Source organism: Drosophila montana, unplaced genomic scaffold, assembly GCF_035044405.1.
Source record: "Drosophila montana isolate Dmon_TW-CO22-7 unplaced genomic scaffold, ASM3504440v1 contig_786_1, whole genome shotgun sequence".
Lineage (NCBI taxonomy): Eukaryota > Metazoa > Arthropoda > Insecta > Diptera > Drosophilidae > Drosophila > Drosophila montana.
In genome coordinates, this window is record NW_026999081.1 from 646,575 (window position 1) to 666,595 (window position 20,021).

Consider the following 20,021-nt stretch of genomic DNA (forward strand, 5'->3'; position numbering starts at 1 on the left):
AGAGAGAGAGAGAGAGAGAGAGAGAGAGAGAGAGAGAGAGAGAGAGAGAGAGAGAGAGAGAGAGAGAGAGAGAGAGAGAGAGAGAGAGAGAGAGAGAGAGAGAGAGAGAGAGAGAGAGAGAGAGAGCGAGAGAGTGATAATGAAGAATAGACTTTATACAAACTGAACATGGAGAAGCTGTGAAGATCAAATCACTTTTTTCTCAAAAAAATTGCCAACTAAAGCCTTTACCAATACTGCAAATCGGTTTAGAATCGAATCAATTCGAAGCCATTTTGAAGCCGGCATTTGAATGTATTTTTTTGGTTTTGGGTGACGTCAAATATAAAAGGCTTTTAGCCATGACCTTCACAAATTATAAGCGTATAGCTTTGTTTTCCCCGTTTATCAAATTATTTTTCATATTCATTTTACTTTCTTAATTTAAATGCCAAAGTTCATGACAGAAAGTAAATTGTGTAACGTTCGCAATCGGCTGATTGTCAGAACCAGAACAAGTACTTGTTTATGCCATTAAAACTTAGTATCTAGGTTAATGTCATCTAAAGTAACAAAAAAAAAAAAAAAAAAATACAATATAAAACGTCCGAAGTGTATTGTGCAACATCGAATTGAGTATCATTATAACGAAATCTATTTGGTCTGATGCATGGCATGCGAAATGGGGTTCGTTTATCTATTTTCAAACACCGCCCACCAATTACGAATGCCAAATAATGGAAATTTGTGCACATGTTTGCTTAAAGGTTCTCAATAAAAAATTGATAAGCTAAGCGAAAAACGACTGACAAATGGGGCCGAATCGGAAACTCGAACTAGACCAATGAATAATATCGTCATGTGCAGGTGTTCACTTTGAAAATTATGAACTTAAAAATTCAAATTGATTGGCATTACAATTGGAAAAGACAACAATAACGTGTACATTTCATTTTTTGTTGTTAAATGTTGACAAACTGTTTACTTAGGTGCACTTCCACTTATACATAAAGTATTTTTTTGTATAAAGGGAGAATACTCTAAATAATCATAAATGTTAAGTAATACTCTATGGCTGAGTTGGTACTCGTAATAGTACATAGAGTTCTTTTTGGTATTCATACAGAAAACTTAATGAATCTACAAATACTCATTCATACTCAAAGATCGTCTTGGTACTCATACTCGACAAACGAAAAGCTCTTGTTCTTCTAATGAGTAGTTTTTGGACTTTGACCCGTGCTCATACTGCTATATAAAGTAGTCAATAGTACCCTGATTAAAATTAATATTACTTTATGCTCGTATATGGAGTGCTTTATGCTAATCATTCCGCATACAGCGTACTCAATTGTACTTAGACCTATAAAGCGAGTACTTTCTATACGCAATGCCCTTATCAACGCTTCATTTGACTCAAAGCTAAGTTCAAGCTTGAGTAGTGCAATTCACGTTTATTTATTGTGTATTTGCATTATTAGAGCAACTCAGCTGTGAAAAGCAATGGGTATTGAAGGCGGAGCATTGTTTGGGGAGGGGAATAACAAGTGACTGTACACATCAGTCAAACGGAACCGAACCGACCGCCCCACCGACTGACGTGTCTTTTGTCCTGACCAGAGCTCTGGTTTTCCACTACCCACATGAAGGTCCTATTTGTCTGTCCGTTCTCGTCCGCATGTCCCTCCCTTTGTCGGACTGTGTGCATTATTATGTATTGGCAACTTGTTTAGTTAGGAACTTCGTAATTTCGTTATGGCACAGAGAGCCTGGCAAACGATGCTGAGTAAGAGCTCAAGTGCTACGTGAGTGGATGGATATGTACACAACACTTTATACACGCATACACATCCATATATATATATATATATATATATATATATATATATATAAATAGATCTAAACATATATACGCTGTTTATATGTTTAGTGCTGGTATTTTTGGGGGCGTCTGTGTAAGTGTGTATTTGTTTTTGTTTGTTTTGCTAATAGAATCACATGAACTTAATACTATTTTCAGAGCACTAGACTCGGCCTCGTGACACGAGCAGCTCGATACAAAAAAACTTTACTCGCTGCCAGCAGAGCTTTTGGAAATCTGAGGCAAATTACATGGTGAACGACTCTTTTGCATTGGTTCAGCGGCTGGTTTAATTTTGTTTAATTGAGTTATTGACTCTTTTAAAATTTTAGAAAATATATTACCTTGCTCTTATCTCAAAGACTCAAGCTTTCATATCCAATTAACTTGGCTTAAATAGACTAAAATTCAATTAGCCTTTAATTATTTGGCTTTTACAAATTTAACGCTGGTGTTTAGTCAATGTTTTTTTCTAAAAATTTACAAAAATGTTGAATGTCTCAGTCGAGGCAAATCCTAGTCCTAGGTTTTGAAAGTTAAATATTTATTTGAATATAAATGCTACATTAAAGCTTCTATTAACTTGTTAAAATTGAATCGATTTTTATCGAATTTTATATAGTTAGGCACCATACAAAATACTCTCAATCGATAAACAATCGATAGCCAATTGCGTTTAAACTGATTGTTATCGCTGGATTTGGTATTTTCTGTCTAATTCAAGATGAAGCTGAAGTTCCTGCAGCAGGTGTCACAAAGCAGTGTGCGAAACCTGGAAATGTGAATCTATTTGTGTAAGTAGGAACATTTAGTATGATGTGTGTGTGTGTGTGTGTATAGAGACATATTTACATATGTACATAACATACTTGTGTATCAATATACAAGACAAGCTGACATTTGCGCAAACCCTGAAGCCGTCGGCAGCAGCAGAAGCTGCAGCACCCACATTTGAGGGGAACATCAAACAAAATTCCTTTTCTTTTTTGATATTTTGGCTACAAACATCGGCAAGTTTGACAAGCCAGAAGATTGAGTACGTGCTCCACATTGACAAATGGAACGCGACCGGCAAACAGAGCACAAAAAAAGTAGGAAAAGAAAACCATGAAAAACCAAGAAAAAAATCTACGGAGAAGTATCGTATTTAACTTCAACTTTCGACTTTGACTACAAAATCGATGGATAGTACACAGGTGGCATGTGTGTGTGTGAGTGTGTGTTTGTGAGTGTTGGTGGTGGGTTTTAATCCCCCTGCCAACACTCGACTACTTACCAACTAGCATACCGGGCACATAAATGCCCATCAGAGTGTGATGTGCACAAATTGAAAATGCCAAATACGAATGCGTCTACTCACCTGCAAAGAGAGCAAAAAGAAATAGAATTGAAAAATTGATGTTAGCTGCGGGCATTAATAGACATGATTTTCACATTTGGAACATTTCCCAGTTTCTCATATTTTCATTACGCTTTGCATGTGCTTCCTGCAACACAGTCAAGTGCTACTGGAGTCATTGCTATGACTTTTCAATCGTATCATGCCTCCCCCCTGGCCATGTGCATCTGTCAACAGAGCTTATAATACGACAAGGTATGTCTTAGAGAGTACAAGATGCAACAGACGACAGCAAGTGGCAAGCGTATGTAGCGCATAGGGCTTATATTTTGCAAGACTCACCCAATACAATTTTTTTAAGGTGGTATAAAGATTTTTTTTTATTTATCTTTGCCCAAGTCGAGGACCTCATATGTAGCTGTATACTAGACTTAGTAGTAGGAATTAACTGTGTATTGAAGGAGGCCTACGTATGGTAATGTGAGATTTTTGAGTACCTGTTATAAGTTTTTGTTTTAATTACAGATAAAAGAAAAGTGGAATACGCACAACTGTTCTATAATATGCCTAAGATCCAAGCATTACTTATTGATGAACACATCAATTTATAATACTTTCTTCCGATTTCATAAACTACATAATTCTCCAAACAAGAAGCTTTCCATAACGGTTATCGATAGACACGTCATGAGAAACGCACATTGATAGTCGCATAAGGATAACTCGAGCTTATCAAAAGCTTAGTTTTGCTTTGCTAAAACACTCGACAATTTGTACACAGCTTAACGCTTCAATGCTTATCGATGTGCACATATCAACACTCACATATCGGCAGGCACGATGGGCACATATCGATGGCACATATCGAGAGACATATTTCGATAGGCAAACATCTAGGCTTATATCGACAGGCACATATCGATAGACAATTACCGATAGACACATATCGATAGGTACATACTGATAGGCACATATTGAAGGGCAATTATGGACAGGCACATATCGATAGGCACAGCTCTGATCACATTGCATTTCGCTACACTCGATGCAAATATTTCCTAGAACTGCTTTTCGATTCAACCAACCGTCACATTTAATTTCAAACTTAAACTTAAACAAGTTGCGAATTATAATGGACATTTGCTTCAAATTGTGTATAGTGCGTGCTTTTAGTGCTCCATGGGGAATCGCGCAGCAGGGCCCAAGACGCCGTCAGCGTTCTAGTCTCGGCCTCAACAAAAAGCGTTTGTATGTAGCATTTGGTACTCGGTAACTGGTGTTCGGTCGCGCTGGTTACTCAACTTGGACGGCTTTTGCTTTTGAGGCACACACGCATTCAATTCGCCTGCCATTCAGCGCGAATTCTGCGACAGAGCCGGGTGACGGGCAGTGGCGGGCAGGTATGTGGAGAGACATATGACATGAATTTTTAAAGACACTCCCTCCCCCACCCCACACACATATACACACACACACACACACACACACACACACAGACATATCCACACACAAGCGGTGGCCCGCCATAGACGAGCGTCTGCGAGAGCGACAGCGATGGCTGAAGTGGGAAATCAAATGTTTGTAATTAAAATTAAATATTCTATTAAAGGATCAAAACTGCAAGGCTAAAAGGATGCAGTCGGGCGGTAAATAGCAATCAAAGCGAAATGTAAGTACACCTACACTAAGTACACACATACACGGACACGAACACGGACACACACACACACACACACACACACATGGGCATGAGTACGTACACGTATTCATATCATAACACAAATGTTTAATCAAGAATCCTAGAGTCCTGAGCCAAACCGAAAATAAGCAAATAGCGAGCTAGTGCACTGGGAATTTGTAGACTCTCGATTGCCACTGCTGTGAAGCGTGAAATGTCAAGTGCTTAGAGCTTTAGTTTGGCTTTTGCAAACACTTGGCAACCCTGCTCCCAATTTGCCAAGCTGCCAAAGTCTGTTAGTTTGTCAATCTCGCTCGGTCAAAGCCAATTGGTTGCCTAGGCAAATATAATATAGCACACAAGCAGGCTCTGCAGCTATGTGTGTGTGTTTTTGTGTGTGTGTGGCAGGGTGGGGGGGGGGGTGTAGGTTGTCTCAGGTTGCCTCAATTATTAATTGAAATATGACGCATGTAAATCGTCTGCTTAGACATTTGTACAAATTGAAACAAAGATAATTAATATTGTCTCATATATTCAAGCAGCTGTCATCGATGGCTGCATCGTTATCGATAAACACAATAATGCAGTTATTTGAATAGACAAAGCTAATTATATATTATGGCAATGTTTAATTAATTAAATGCATTCAAACCTTTTTATGATCATTAACATTTGGCAATATTATGTGGCCAACTGCGTAGCATAGTGGAAGTCTTGGGGATACCCTTAACCTTATTCTAACCTTATTCTACCAACACCAAATGCAGCTCGCACTGCGCCCTCGTTTGCCTTAGGAGTACCTTAGCTTAGCATAACTTAGTTGTAGCTATAAAATGATTGATAATTGATCTGTGTATATTATTATAGAAACCACATATTGAATTTGATGACTCCGGCTCTTGTAGCCTACAAGATTTGCTTAAAAATAGGATTTCGATATCGATATGTATCAATTGCTGGGAAACGGGCAAGATATCGATTATCGAAAACAATCTCCTACTTAGCGGGCAATAGGAGGACCTACGTTCAAGATCTAGCAATTAGTACTGAGATCGATGGGTTCATACTTACGGACATACGGACAGATAGTCGTCAGACGGAAGGCAGGCGGACAGACAGAGAGGGGGGGCAGACGGACATGGCAAGTTCAACTCGGTTATTGATGCTGTTCAGCAATACATACATATATACATACTTTATGCGGTCGGAGATGCTTCCTTCTACCTGTTTCATTCATTCACACTAAACCAATAAACGCTTTTTTCTCATTTGCAATGCTTTCAGGTTATAACAAATGGACGTTGATTAAAGAAAATCTACGTTGACAACTACAGAGCCGTTGCCTTTGAGGGCAGTCAATATTTAAGAACTAGTTTAATACTTTATTTAATATTTTTAAATTTATTTATTTTCTTTATATTTCTCTTATATGTGTATCTACATATAGACCTATTTCCATAAATCAAACACATGTACCCTAAGTTTAATCATCTAATTAAACACATTCAAATTGCTGCATTATTTAGGCAAAAATATTGATTATAATCTGTTACAATATGTGATGTGGTTACTATTTCAATTGTAATTAATATTGAGTGAAAAGGGCATAATAGTTTCGCCATGTGCAGGGCGAGTTAACATGTTGATATCGCATTTCATTTCCAAATCCAATATAAAATCAGCGCTGGGTGCAACAAAGTTGGCATGCAGTATTTTGTAACATATAACAAATATCGAAGAAATGAAACTCATTTATAAAAAGCTAGAAACCTGCCCTTTGATAGTTACAGACATTTTTACACATTTGATTGGCATATTTATACATTTTAAAAAGATCGGACTCTGAACTCCGATGCAGTTCAAGCGGCAAACGTGTGCATGTGTGTATGCGTGTATTTGTGTATGTAACATATGCATGTGCATGCGCTAAGGAAAATTAGAATGAAGTATGAACAAATTATGAAATGCTTGTCTATTCAATTGTGCTATTGATATTGCCCGATTTGTTTTTTTTTTTTTTTTTTTGTGTGGTATATTTAATATACTACTGCAGCATGCAAATTGACATTCAACACATTAACAACTATTAATTATTAAAGTTTGGTTTGTTTTTGTTTTTTTTAATATTTACATTTTTGATTGCTACTTAACATGAAATGAGATTGTGTAATCAAAAACGCTTCACAGCTGTTATATTAAATAGCATTAAATATGGGAGTGTTAATAATTTTGTTTATTTATGTATAAATATTATTATATCCATTAACACATTATTAAAGAATTGAATGAAAAAAATATATAATGCAGGAGCGTGCCGCATGAGCAGATACCCTGCAAATTAGTTAGTTATATATATATTTATATTAATCAGAGAAATGCATGAGAAGAGAAAAACTTGTTAAATATTTTTGGGCATACAATCTTTTAGCATATTAATTAAGCAACTTCTAAAAAACATATTTTAGTTGGGCTCGCTAGTCAAATCGAAAAATGTGCATTTCTTTATTGCAATTACACTCAACCGGAAGCTACGTACTTCTAAGCAAAAGCACATTTAATGGCATAGTACTTATTTAGCATATTCTCTGTTTAGGGTATAATTAAAATTGTATGATATGTGCAATGACAAAACGGGCACATGATTATTAATCAATTTGAATTTTATTGAAAATATTTACGGATAATTTGTGCTGATTTGTAAAACGTGATACATATGCATAACGACCGCAAATTGAATGCAATTGTATCTGCTTGCGTCTGCGGCTGCTGTGGGAGGGCGAGGTCAATAATTATTGCATCAAATCTGATAATTTATTTTTAAATTGAAATCAATTTGATTCGGTTTTGGTGCTGCCGTTTCCAATTACGCAATGTGGCCATTGAGGCCCCCGATAAAAATAAACAAAACAAAAAATGTTTTGTTTCTTTGGCAAACAAGTTGTACAAATCTAAAACTTATTGTATCACTAGCTGTGATTTTATGGACAACACCAAAAGTTGCGCAACTTCTATTTAATTCCGATTTTCGTTAAGCTTTTTAAATACTTACTAATTGAACTGAGTGGGAAAGTAAGGATACGTTCGACACGCCAAAAATGTAATGCCCTTTTCATGCAGGCATTTCCTTTTTGCATATAAGTGCGCTCGTAAATGCAGAGTTTGATGAAAATATCTTGGAGAACAACATATTTTGGCACACAAGATCTCATTCGTCGACCGATTCTTCCTATTGGGCTATATAATAATATAAAAATAATATTATTGTTCTTTTTCCAAGACAGCACTTGTTTTGTTTTTAAAACAAAAATCTGTACTTCTTTCAAAACCGGCTAGCTCGGAAAACCGGACCAAAAAAACCGCAACAATAAGTCCGTCCCCTCTCTCAGGACAAGCAATGTCTATAATGCAAATTGAGAGGTAACGCTGAACATAATATTTAAATACACGTTGTGTATTCGAAAAAAATAAAAACATGATATTGGGATACTCTCTCCTTCCCTTGGCTTTAAACTAATTGACTTGTGTGCGCTGAAGAATATTTATATTTGCTTCCCACATCGCAGTCAGTCGACCGACCGCCCGCCCGCCCGCTCGCCCCTTGGTGAACCTTGCAATGGCAACGACTCCAGAGCAATGCACTCAGCCAGACAGCAAACTGTGACCTGGCGATGCCCGCACTCAACCCGCCAGCCCTAGTCCATATTCTGGGTACTGCATCCTGTCACTAACTGTCTCGCTGTCGCTGTGTATTTGTGTGCTTGTGTGCTTGTTTGTTTGTTTGTTTGTTTGTTTTCGCTTATTTTTATTGCCACGCATCCTTTTTATGTCCTGCTGTGATTTCAAGCGACCGCCGCCAACGCCCCTGCTGTTGCTCCATTTGGCCAGCCCTGCTGTTTGCATTGCCAACCGCACTGTTTTGTTGCCCACGCTACGCCCACAAGTCCACCCCACCACACACACACACACACAAGCACACACACACACACCGCAGTGCACACATAGCCAGCTGCAATTTCACGTTGATTTTGTGCGCTCTTTGGGTTCCGTGCCCAGGCTCCAGTCTGTGTCCGAAACCTGGTCCTGTTCCCGGCTCCCATGTCCTGATCTTGCACTCGCCGTGTGTTGTACGGCAATGTCCGTACATAAATATGAAATTTATTAGTAAATGTTATAGTATATCCTTTTGTGCGTGTCAGTTCCGGCTTGGATTGCATTCCAGCTCTGCTCATTTCCACTACCAAAAACAGCAACGGCAACAACAATAACATCATCATCAGTTGAAATTGCCAGACCCCATACACTGACCCAGTGGCATCATCAGCTTTATTATCGCATCCGCGTCGTTCTGGTTACTATTTTAATTTGTTAAATGCACTTGTGTCATGTTCATTTGCCAACACTGCTAACCGCTCTCCTGCCCACTGCTGTCTAGCTTAACCCTAGAATGCCGACATTGTTAAAGCATACAAGGGAATTGTGTTAAGAAAACATTTTGGAAATCAGATAAACAACAACAAACTGCAACTCTTAAGCTCTATGGCATTAGGTAAAGCATTCTTGAAAGAGTATGGACAGTTAGTATTAGGCTACTATCGATAGCTTTCGAGAACTATTTTAAAATTATCGTTTATTTTTATCAAAATATATAATATCGTTTATATTGATATTTTTTAAATTCTTGTTTTCGTCTATTATTGATGGCATTTGGGACATAACTTAACGATTTTGTACTTTTAAATGGGATATTGAATGAATGCAGATGTTATCGATGGTTATAAATAAAAGCGATTGGCTATATATTGTGTGTTATCGATAGTTAAAAATAGTTTCTAATCGAATATTAGTTAGCTTTTACCGATAGTTAACCGTTCAAGCGATATAATATTGTATATTGTGTTTACAGTGGCACTACATAGTTTTTATTCGAATATTGATTGTTTGAAGCTTTTATTGTTTGTTATCGATGAAAGCGATAAGCCAGAGAAGTACGACATTCTCTCTGTATATTTAATTAGACTATCGATATGCTTAAACTACATAAACTACAAAACTGCACATTCCAAAAATATAAAAGAGAGAAAAGACCACGCACAATTATTCATTATTTCTCCAAATATCCATAGCAAAAATGATTGATGCAGCCAACTAATATTTGTTGCACAAAAATGGAAATATAAAAAAAACCTTTATTCGGCCTAAGCCGAGTGGGATGAGCCCGAGTATTATTGCGATATAGTATCATCGGCAGTTTGGTCTAGGCTTGCATATTGGATAATACTTCATGATTCTTCTTTAATGATTCTTAACTATTTCATGGGACAAATTCTTAAACTATTTGGGAATTTTATACAATTGGCTTGAGCTGAGCATTGTATGCGTGTTTGCTGATGCTATTATGACAATTATGGTCATAACTTTCAGAACTCAAAAACAAAAAGATTTATTATCTTGCATAAAATATTTTCCACATTCCATTTGGCCACAATTTACCACATTTTCATTTATTTTATTATTATTTTTCCTTATATTTTGTTTTTTTTTTGTTTTGTTGCTAGGGTTAAGCTGTCGACCATTGTCCATGACCACACTCTGCCGACCTATTTGTCAGCATTTGTTTGACTCCTGCCCGCCGGCCTGCAACGTCCCGCAGCTCCTGCTGTGTACTGGCTGTGGCACGTTTGTTGGCCGTCATAAACCATAATCCCGAATGCCGTGAAATATGGAATCAACTTAAGTGCCGACTCAATGGCGGGAGAGCATTTTTGGCAAAATGTTTCGTTTTGCACACTTCAAAGTTTTAATTAATTACGTTTATCAATTTCATTTTTCAGCTATTCAGTTCCCCGAATATAACGTTTGCCAACATCTGTTTGTTTGGTTTGTTTTCAAATTCCGCTTGCCACTTGAAAGTTTTCGATACCCTGTAGCCGTAGGTCGATAAAGCTAGCTAAATCACTGCCAGATGGAGCTTTATAGCCATAAAGGTATACTTTCTAAAACTCAACGTCGATTTAGTCGGCTTTTTCTCTCACTCGACCCATTGAACTCAGAGAATGGACAAATAAGAAAAAGCAAAGTCGGTTTTGAGGTTCTATGTACTATAAGTAGTCTATTTATTTTTAAGATCTTGCGCTTTTGCTTATCTTCCCAGTTGAAATGCTATCTCAACCCATTTAGCTCAGGGACTATAAGACAACGGTGTCTTTATGGCATTTCATCATGTATACACAAATCAAATATTAGATTATGCAGTTTCACATTGGTAGCCCCAGTAACAGCCATTAACCCATTGAACTCGGCGAGTACAAAAGCGGGAGTTGGAAAATTTCGTATGTGAGCTCTACAAGGATATATCATAGTTGAGTGTGCAACAGGGTAGCTTTCCGCTGTGCATTTTGAACTATTGCAATCCGATATGTTTTATTGTTGTTCCAAAGTTTGCATTCTCTATGTGTGTGTGTGTGTGTGTGGATAAATTTTCATAGCGCCTTGAAGCGAGTGCCAGCAGAAAACTGAAAACTGAAAAATGCGACACAAAAACTAAGCGAAAATTTATTCATTGCGCCAAAAAGCAGCAACTGGGTTAACTTTGGCTTCTTATCTGCAGTCGAAATACAAGAGAGAGAGAGAGAGGGAAAGAGAGAGGGGGTGGGGGGAGAGAGAGAGAGAGAGCGAGAAGGAGCAACCATTTTATTATTGTACATTTTCGCAGAGAAATTTTTTTGTTTTTCTTTGTTTTTTTGGCACTTTTATTTGATTTTTATGCGACTTTGCGCCCGGACGCCTGAATTATTGCCCGGCGCAATGCTTAAATGTGAACTAGGCCAGGATACGGATGCGGATACGTTTTATGGTGACGGCCAGCTGGGTGGCAGAGTGTGGGTGGGGGTGGGGGGTATTGAGCTTGGCAACGGGACGCCAGCCAGTCGTTAGGACTTTTTGGCAAACTGTTGTTGCAGCAATTGCATACTTTGCGGCGCCTGCACTGACAGATCTGCCCATACATGTGTCTGGCGTATTTGCTCGAAATTGTTATCCTTCATTTCTCCGTCTCCCTCGCTCTTGCTCGCCATCTTGTTCTACTCTAAGAGGACATGCTTATGGCTTGTGACGTTTCCTTTATGCGACAATGTCAAGTCCATTGGCTAACAAATCAAAATTATTTTGCGCTCTTTGACTTTAAAGATGGCGCACTTCCGCTTGCCGGAAACTAGATTAAATATCCGAGTATACAAAGAAATATATACATACATATAAACATATATAAATGTATATGTATATATATATATTGGCTTTGTTGCTCTGTTCAGCTGTGGTCAGCTGTCGTCCTTTGGCCCGGACTAAGCTCCTGAGTACACCCAAAGCGCACTTGACATTGACAATTATGACATGCGCTTAGCCTTGAGTGTGCCTCTGTGTATGTGTGTGTATGTGTGTGTGTGTGTGTGTCTGTTTGAGAATGACAAATTTAAAGGTTTCCCTGCCTTAAGCTGGGAAAGGTCTCTTGAGCACAGCTTAAATACATTTTAAAGACCTCTTAACTTTGTAATAAACGTATTAGAAAGCACCGTCATGTATTGCACTCATCTGCCTCCTCCCTTCCCTCCTCACCACGAACTTTTGTCTATGGCCAACTACGTGACTGAAGCTTATGCGTCTTAATGCCCATCAGTTTCTCGCGATTATCCACTTGTAAGCAATTGAATTTTTATGTTCTTCTTTGTGTCATTTCCGTAAATGTTATCCTGTCAGCTCGCTCGCATGCACACTAACACATACTAGCACATGTCTGAATGGGCACATAGTCTCGTTGCGTCCAACTCCATCTTTATCTAATTAAATGTCAATCGCTTGTTCTCCTTTTATCCAACCCTATGTATTTCTGTTTTTTCTTTACGTTTAACTTCTTTTTTATGTGGCTCTCCTGTTCGTTCTATCTGCATTTATGTCTTCTTTAATTTCGCCGTTACCACCATCAATCTTCTCGCTTTCTTACAATATAGCCTTTTCTGATAAGCTGCCATTTATCCGAAATTATCGCTATCCCTCGTCAACTCGTCACTCTTTAAACCCTCTCGTACTCTCCCAATATAACTTGCTAGCTGACTCAGTTTTTCTAATAAATATGTCAGCATTTACTCTCTCTCTCTCTCTCTCTTTCTCTTTCCCTGCTGTGCCCTTAAAAAGTTATCACAAGCTCTCTCTATGTTTTTCAGCTACTTTCTTCTCCCCTATTTATTTTCAAATTGAATATTCTTTCAAACTTGAACATTCTATGCGTCAACCTCGCTCTCTTTCTCTCTCTCTCTGTCTCTCCTTAAATTTTGTAATTTCTTTTAATTATGTTTCTTTCTTTCTGCATTTTCTTTCTCTCACGTTTTCTTTATCTTTCCTGACGTTTTCTATCCAACCTCAGCACATTCTTTAGTTACTTATTTCGTTATATTCTTACACGTTTTACTGGCTTCGATACTCTACTTTCGCTATCGCTAGGGCTTTCTAAACAACTTTTGGCATCTGCTTTTAAATGTAGTTTTGGTTTACGCATAGTAATTGATAAATATATGCAAAGTTGTTCCTTATCGAATCCATTTGGTTTGCCAAATTGCAGCTCCATGGAAACCGATAACTGGTAATTGTTTTAAATTAAAGTGTTGCACACATTAAAACCTGGCTTTTATCATGCAATTAAGCAGCTCGTAATTTGGGTTTTATCACATGCTCTCGGTAACATCTTGTTTTGCTCTAAATGAAATAAAAATTCGTTATTTCCTTTCTTCTTCTTTTTTTTTGTTCTTGTCTTTTTGTTTGACTTTGTAGTTATATTGCAAACTCAAATACTTGGCAATTAACTCAAGGGCGTTTGGTGCTGGGCGAACATGCTGCAGCAGCGGAGGGGGGAGAGTAGGGGGGAGAGGCGTAGAGTTCTGTTGGGGCAAGCCTTTTGGCCAAAAAGTTTTATTTGCATTGCCTGCGTATGGAAATTTTGCTTTGAGCTCGAAGTGCAACATCAAACAACAACTAGCAACATGTCTCTGTGTGTGTGTGTGTTATATGCAGTTAAGACACTTTTGCCTCACCTTTGACTACGTAAAAATGCCAACAATTTGTTGGGCTTGTGTTGCTGTTGCTGCTGCTGCTGCTGCTGCTGCTGATAATCAAGCTGAAAACAGAGCCAAACTACATTTGTACCAATTGCAAGTAATGCCAGAAGAGGAGGCGTCTAAAAGGGGCGTGCCCGACGAACAGGAAACAGTGAGAACTACAAATGTAATGGCAAATTTTTGAAATTAGTATGCAACACGCATAACAGCAGCAGCAGCAGCAGCAGCAACGGCAACAGCAGCAACGGCAGCAACATCTGAGGCAGCATAAACCAATGGGTGCGGGCGGGAGAAGGACTATGGTGCGGGTGTGTGAGTAGAGTGCTAAGGAGCCGTGTCAACATAGCTGCCTTTCCACACACACTCGAACACACACTCAGGCACACACATTGCTGCTGTTGTTGCTGTTGTTGCAGCTGCTGCTGTTGTTGCTGCTGTTGCTGCTGTATTCAGCATCAATAAGCAGCATATTTAAGCTGCTTGCAAGCCCCTTTTATTGTTGGCTGGTTTTAAGTAATTTTAATGGCACTTCTTCTGCTATATTTCTGGTATGTACCGAGAGCATTAAGCCGAATGTGTGCTCGAATTGCTGTTGTTGCTTGGCGTTTCATTTTAGCCACATTATATTAGCCATTGCGGCAGCTTAGCAAATTGCTTGGGACTTGCCCCAACTAAAAAGAAAACAACAAACCCCACCCGTGGAATGAATGATGGGCACAGCAATAAGCAGTTGAATATGAATGCAGTAGAGAGAGAGAAAGAGAGAGAGAAAGAGAGAGAGAGAGACAGAGAGAGAGGAATACGGCGAATTAGAGTAAGAGCGCGCGAAAAGCTACTTGAAATGCAAGTGTTGTTGAGCAGCTAATCAAGAAAGTTTTCAAGCTTTCTCTTTTTGGCACTTGGGATAAATTATAGCAAATAGCTAAACACAAAAAACAAAAAAATAAATAGAAATAGAAAAAAACTAAGGAAATAAAAGCTGCAGCAGCACTCGAAAGAACTAAAAAGCTGAACTTGTTCATTATTAGAAATTATATGCTTGTACAATATGTGACAAAGCAACAAGAGTCAAAGAAAACTGGCGAATTGAACTAGTTGATTAATTCAAGGTTAATTTTTGTAGTATGAAAAACTATCTGGAATGCATAAAACAATTTTAAAGATGCGAACAAGCAACAGCAATCAGATCAAATTGAAATAGTTAATTTTCATAAATTAAAAAAAGAACATGATGAATAAGTTTACACTAGCCAACAAAATAACTGTGGAAAGTGCAGGTTGCCTGCCATACGGCTAATTTGGCCAATCGAAAACCAATGAAACCACGAGCCAGTTCTCAAGAACAAGAAACTAATTTAAGCTCACCGAAAACTGGTTCAATTTGTTGGGTAAAAAAGAAGATGAAAAATTTCGTTTGGTTGCCGAATTTCAATTAGGCCACAGCGAGCAATTGCCGAAAGTTTTGAACTATTGGAAATGCCGCAACTCATTGGCGGCAGCTGTTTGCCAATTGGCTGACGAAATCGACTGACTGACCGAATGCCACGCCCAGTGGGCTGAAAATTGCACAGCTGCTGACATTGGCTTTTGGCCAACAACGAGCGCTTTCTGCGGCCATTGCACAAAATCTCTGCAGACATGCTGGGCATGAAGTTATTGCCATTTGGCAGCGGCAACTTTCCTGAGCTGCCCAAGGCTTAGTCTCACGCACACACACACGCACACGCACACAAATGCACACAGTCCCAATCAAGTAAATTACAACTAATAATGCGTTTGAATTTGCCCAAGTTGTAAATGACAGAGGAAACACCCTAAGGGTGTGACACACACACACACACACACACACACACATGTGTGTGTGCTGGTGTGTATATGTGTGAGCTTGTGTTTATGCCTACGACAACAACAATAACAACACGCGCTGCACTTCATGCCGTTATATTATGCAACAGACTTTTTCGTAGTCTACTTTTTGGCATGCACGAAAATTGTGTTTGTTTTGGTGACGCGCTTTCGCATTTTCCAGCACTTTAGACAGCTTCTTCTTTGATTTTTTGTTCTCTGATCACATTTTTCCGCCCCACCCAAAACTTCCACTCACTTAGTTTCATTTTGGCATAAAAGAAAACAATAAAAAACCTGCGCCAAAAAAAAAATAAAAACCAATTGAAAGCAAAGCGCAAAAAGCGCGCGCAAATGATGCAGGCTAAAAGTAAATAAAATAAAAATCGAAAAATTTGCTGCTGTCGCATGCCTAGGCCATGCCACGCCCTCTCCGCACTTAACCCCTTTTTGATGCCCAACCCTTTGGCTTACTTGCACTTTGCAACTATTTTACAATTTTCGTGCGAAATTTCCTTTTTATATGCTTATACCCTACAGCCCGTCATATGACAGACAAAAGGTGTCCCATAAGCCACACCCACTGAACTCAGCAACTGTTGAACTTCGAGCTGAAAAATTACGATACTCGAGCTCTTTGTATCTTAAGCTGATAAATTATGTTTAAGGCCACGAATATTTCCTGTCCACAACTCTTGTATAGCCTCTACTTATCGTATATGTTTGTCTTAATGTATTATCCCTTTGATATATAAATTTCCGAAAAATTAGCTTAAGAATTTCGTAGGTTTTCATTAGTCTATGGCGTAGTCGAGTATGAAAAGCATATGAGCGAAATGTGATTGTATTTCTTTTCGATTCACATACAGGGTATCGTCTAGCCGAGTAGTGCCTTTTACTTAGTTTTTTTATGCTGCCGTTTGGTGTCTTTTATATCAATTTTAAGTGTTTTATTTTTTAGTCGGTTGCTGCTATGCACGTCCTGTGCTCGAGTTGTCGTCTAACTTATGCCATCTCATTTATCTTCGTAACTTCTTGTGAGTTTTGCGGACTCGTGGTGCAGCCAACGGGCTGGGCAGAATGAGCGAGCTATCAAGCAGTTATTGCATTTCTTTTTCCCTTCTTATACACATACACTATACACATATATTCGCTGTTAGTATTTCATAGTCTTAAGGACAACAGGAATATTACTGAACATTTTTTTCTAGCAATTGATGATTCCAGCTTAAGAGTTTTGTCATGGCTAAAAAGTACTGAAACCAGTTTTAGGGAATTCGTTGCGCTAATAAACGTCGATAACTATTAAGTGTTGACGAATTTTAACAAATTTAAACCAATTGCTTATGTAAAAGATACAATTAGGCTGAGCTATCGATTGAAAATCGTTGTTATTGATCAACAATATTTATTTGTCGATTTTTGTGTTACGACTACAAAACTCTATACGGGTCAATCTTTTAATTGATGTATCGATTTTGCTGACTTCGATTGCTGTTATCGGTAATTTTTTTATATAAATATGCAAGTCAGCAAGACTTAGAATTATTATTATAATTATTTCTGTTATCGATAGTTCAGTAAACAAACTCATGAAATCGATAATTTGTTTTCCCAATATTGGTATTTTTCTAAAGAAACATTAGCGAACTATCTCAATAGCAAACAGTAAAAAGAAACCTTTGTTGACTTTTTATATCGTAACTGATAAAATCGATAGCATGTTTTCTGTCAAGGAAATTCTAATAAATTCGATATCGATATATTTTATAACAAAAAGCGATAAGCAAAACAGTTTCCTCTGCGTTACACTTGCGTCTTTGCAGCTTTTGTTTAGTTAAGCTGGTAAAGTCGATACCTTCATGTCTGTTATCGATACTTTTATAAGTTCAGCGTTAAGCAAAAATAAGTTTCATTTTATAAATTCATATTAAATGAAATGAATTGAATTTTCAGCACTCGCCTTTTTTCCGGCTGACTATTTCAAGTAATTTTTGGATTTATCTGGCGGGTCTTCATTGATCTGAAGATTCGATTCGAGCAGCTCATTGACACTCGCACAGACGGCATCATCGAGCTCGATCCGTGGATCCTGCATCCAGAAAAACAAGCGTTTGACCGAACGGCGAAATTTCAGCACATAGACCCGACCCGTTTTACAGGGTTCGACGCGTCGAAATTCCAGATAGCCCGGCTCGGCCATAATGTCCACCTCGACTTTATCCGATTGCCGATCCTTCCAGCAAAAGTGCACATGCTGCTCGGCATCGCGATGCAGATAGAGCAAGCCACGACGCTGATCGGGCTCCACCACCTTCTCGCCGACGTTCATGCGGCCGGCCTTGAATGCGATCAGATGCGTAACATCTACCGGTGCTGGCGGCACGTTCACATTGGGCGCATTGTTGGTGGAGAAGGATTCGCTGTTGTTGCTGTTGTCGCCATCGTTATCGTTATCGTCATTGGCATCGTTACTGACGATCACATTCTGGGTGCGCTTCTTCGACGCATGTGTCTGTGTCCCTTGGTCCACTTTGGTCACTTTGATAATGTTCGAATATGAATGCATTTTGAGGCGATTTCCCAACCAGCTTGTCTGTATGTTTGCATGCGTGCCTGCGTGTCTGTGTCTGCGTGTGTATGCATGTGTGTATGTGTGTGTGTGTGTGTGTGTGTGTGTCGGTGTGTGCCTGTGTGCGTTATCACGCTTAATTTTGATTGATTTTGAAAGCTGATGTTGGCTTTCTCAAATATCAAAATTTTATGAAAGATTTGAATTAAACATAAGACGCCTGCTGCTACAAAAAAAAGACACGATTTAAATGTCAAATAAAAGCAGGTGTGCGTGTGTGTGTGCCAGCGTATGTGTGTGTGCCAGATTATAGCGCACTTCTGCGCCAGCTTCAACTGCAATTGACCTTTAATTGCGCACTTAAATGCACATAAAAACGTGGCCGGAACACGGCCAAAACATGGTCAGCATTTATATATATATATATATATATATATATATATATACAATACAAAGTGTGTGTGTCTGTGTGTGTGCGTTGAGGGGCGTGTTGCGGTGGGGCGTGTCTCGGCTCGTAAGTGCGGCCAGCTTAGCCGTGCACAATTAAATTAAAGTGATGACTTATATAGCTTAACGTGCAGCGCATGGCAGGCACAAAAAGGGAGAAAAAAAGAGGGAGAGGGAAAGAGGGAAAGGAAGAAAGAGATAGAGACAGAGCAGCTCACGGATAAGCGTGTAAACAGTTTCAGTGATGTGCCTAACTATCGATTTTTGTCATCGAGATATTTGAAGTTAAAATGCATTATTTGCTCAAGGTATATTTTGGGTAAGATTGTAATTTTTGTGATCGATCAAGTTAAGCCGTAACTTTTGGTATCGATTTTTTGTTATCGATATATTTCAAGTAAAGCTGTATTTTCGCATTCGATATATTTTAATTTAAGATGTATTTTCTGGCATCGATATATTTAAGGTTAAGCTGTATTTTTGTTATAGATTAACTTTAAGTTGGGGTGTGTTTTTTAATATAGATATATTTCAAGCTAAGCTGTATTTTATTTCTATCGATATACTTTAAGTTAAGCTGTATTTTTTGTCATCGATATATTGCTTAAGCTTAGCTGTACATATTGCTATCAAGTTATGTTAAGTAAGGTCTATTTTTCGCTATCGATATAATTTAAGCTAATCTGTTTATTTTATTACCGGCTTAAGCTGTTTTATATATTGCACATTCTTTAGGCTTATCTATAAAAATCAAACTAGAAGCCGTACCGTAGATAGTTTTTTTTTGATTTAACAGACCCGATTTCAGTATGTAGTATATATATGAATATAATATATATTAGATATATATTATTGCATTATTATTATAGATATAGATTAGAATTTTGTTGCTGCAGAAGAGCGCATTCTTGCACATTCTTGCTCCATAGGGAGCATTTTGTTATAGCCATGAACTATCTATCCATCTATTAAGCTGACCAAGTGATCTGTCTCAGTTTTGAAAGTATTGTTATGAAACTTGACATCGATGCTTGTTTTTGTTACAGTCGGCATATATGTGGGATTGGGGCAGATATGAACAATATATCATCTGGCTATCACTGGACCAATCGGTTCATAATTGAATTCTTCGCAAAAACTAATTGCATTTCTAAATAGGTTTTGAACAAACACTTCGGACAACTAAGTCACATAGT

The 20,021-nt window shown here is 38.2% G+C and overlaps 1 protein-coding gene and 1 long non-coding RNA gene across 10 annotated transcripts in view; one reads left to right on the top strand and one right to left on the bottom strand.

Moving 5' to 3' along the window:
- rg (rugose) overlaps positions 1 to 20,021 on the bottom strand; it is a 259,509-nt gene that overhangs the window by 174,490 nt on the left and 64,998 nt on the right. The gene's annotated exons all lie outside the window — the stretch shown is intronic.
- LOC135440010 (uncharacterized) lies at positions 4,243 to 6,230 on the top strand. The gene is made up of 4 exons (XR_010438223.1): positions 4,243 to 4,427; positions 4,504 to 4,579; positions 4,676 to 4,848; positions 6,142 to 6,230. It is a non-coding gene; the product is annotated as an uncharacterized LOC135440010 (long non-coding RNA).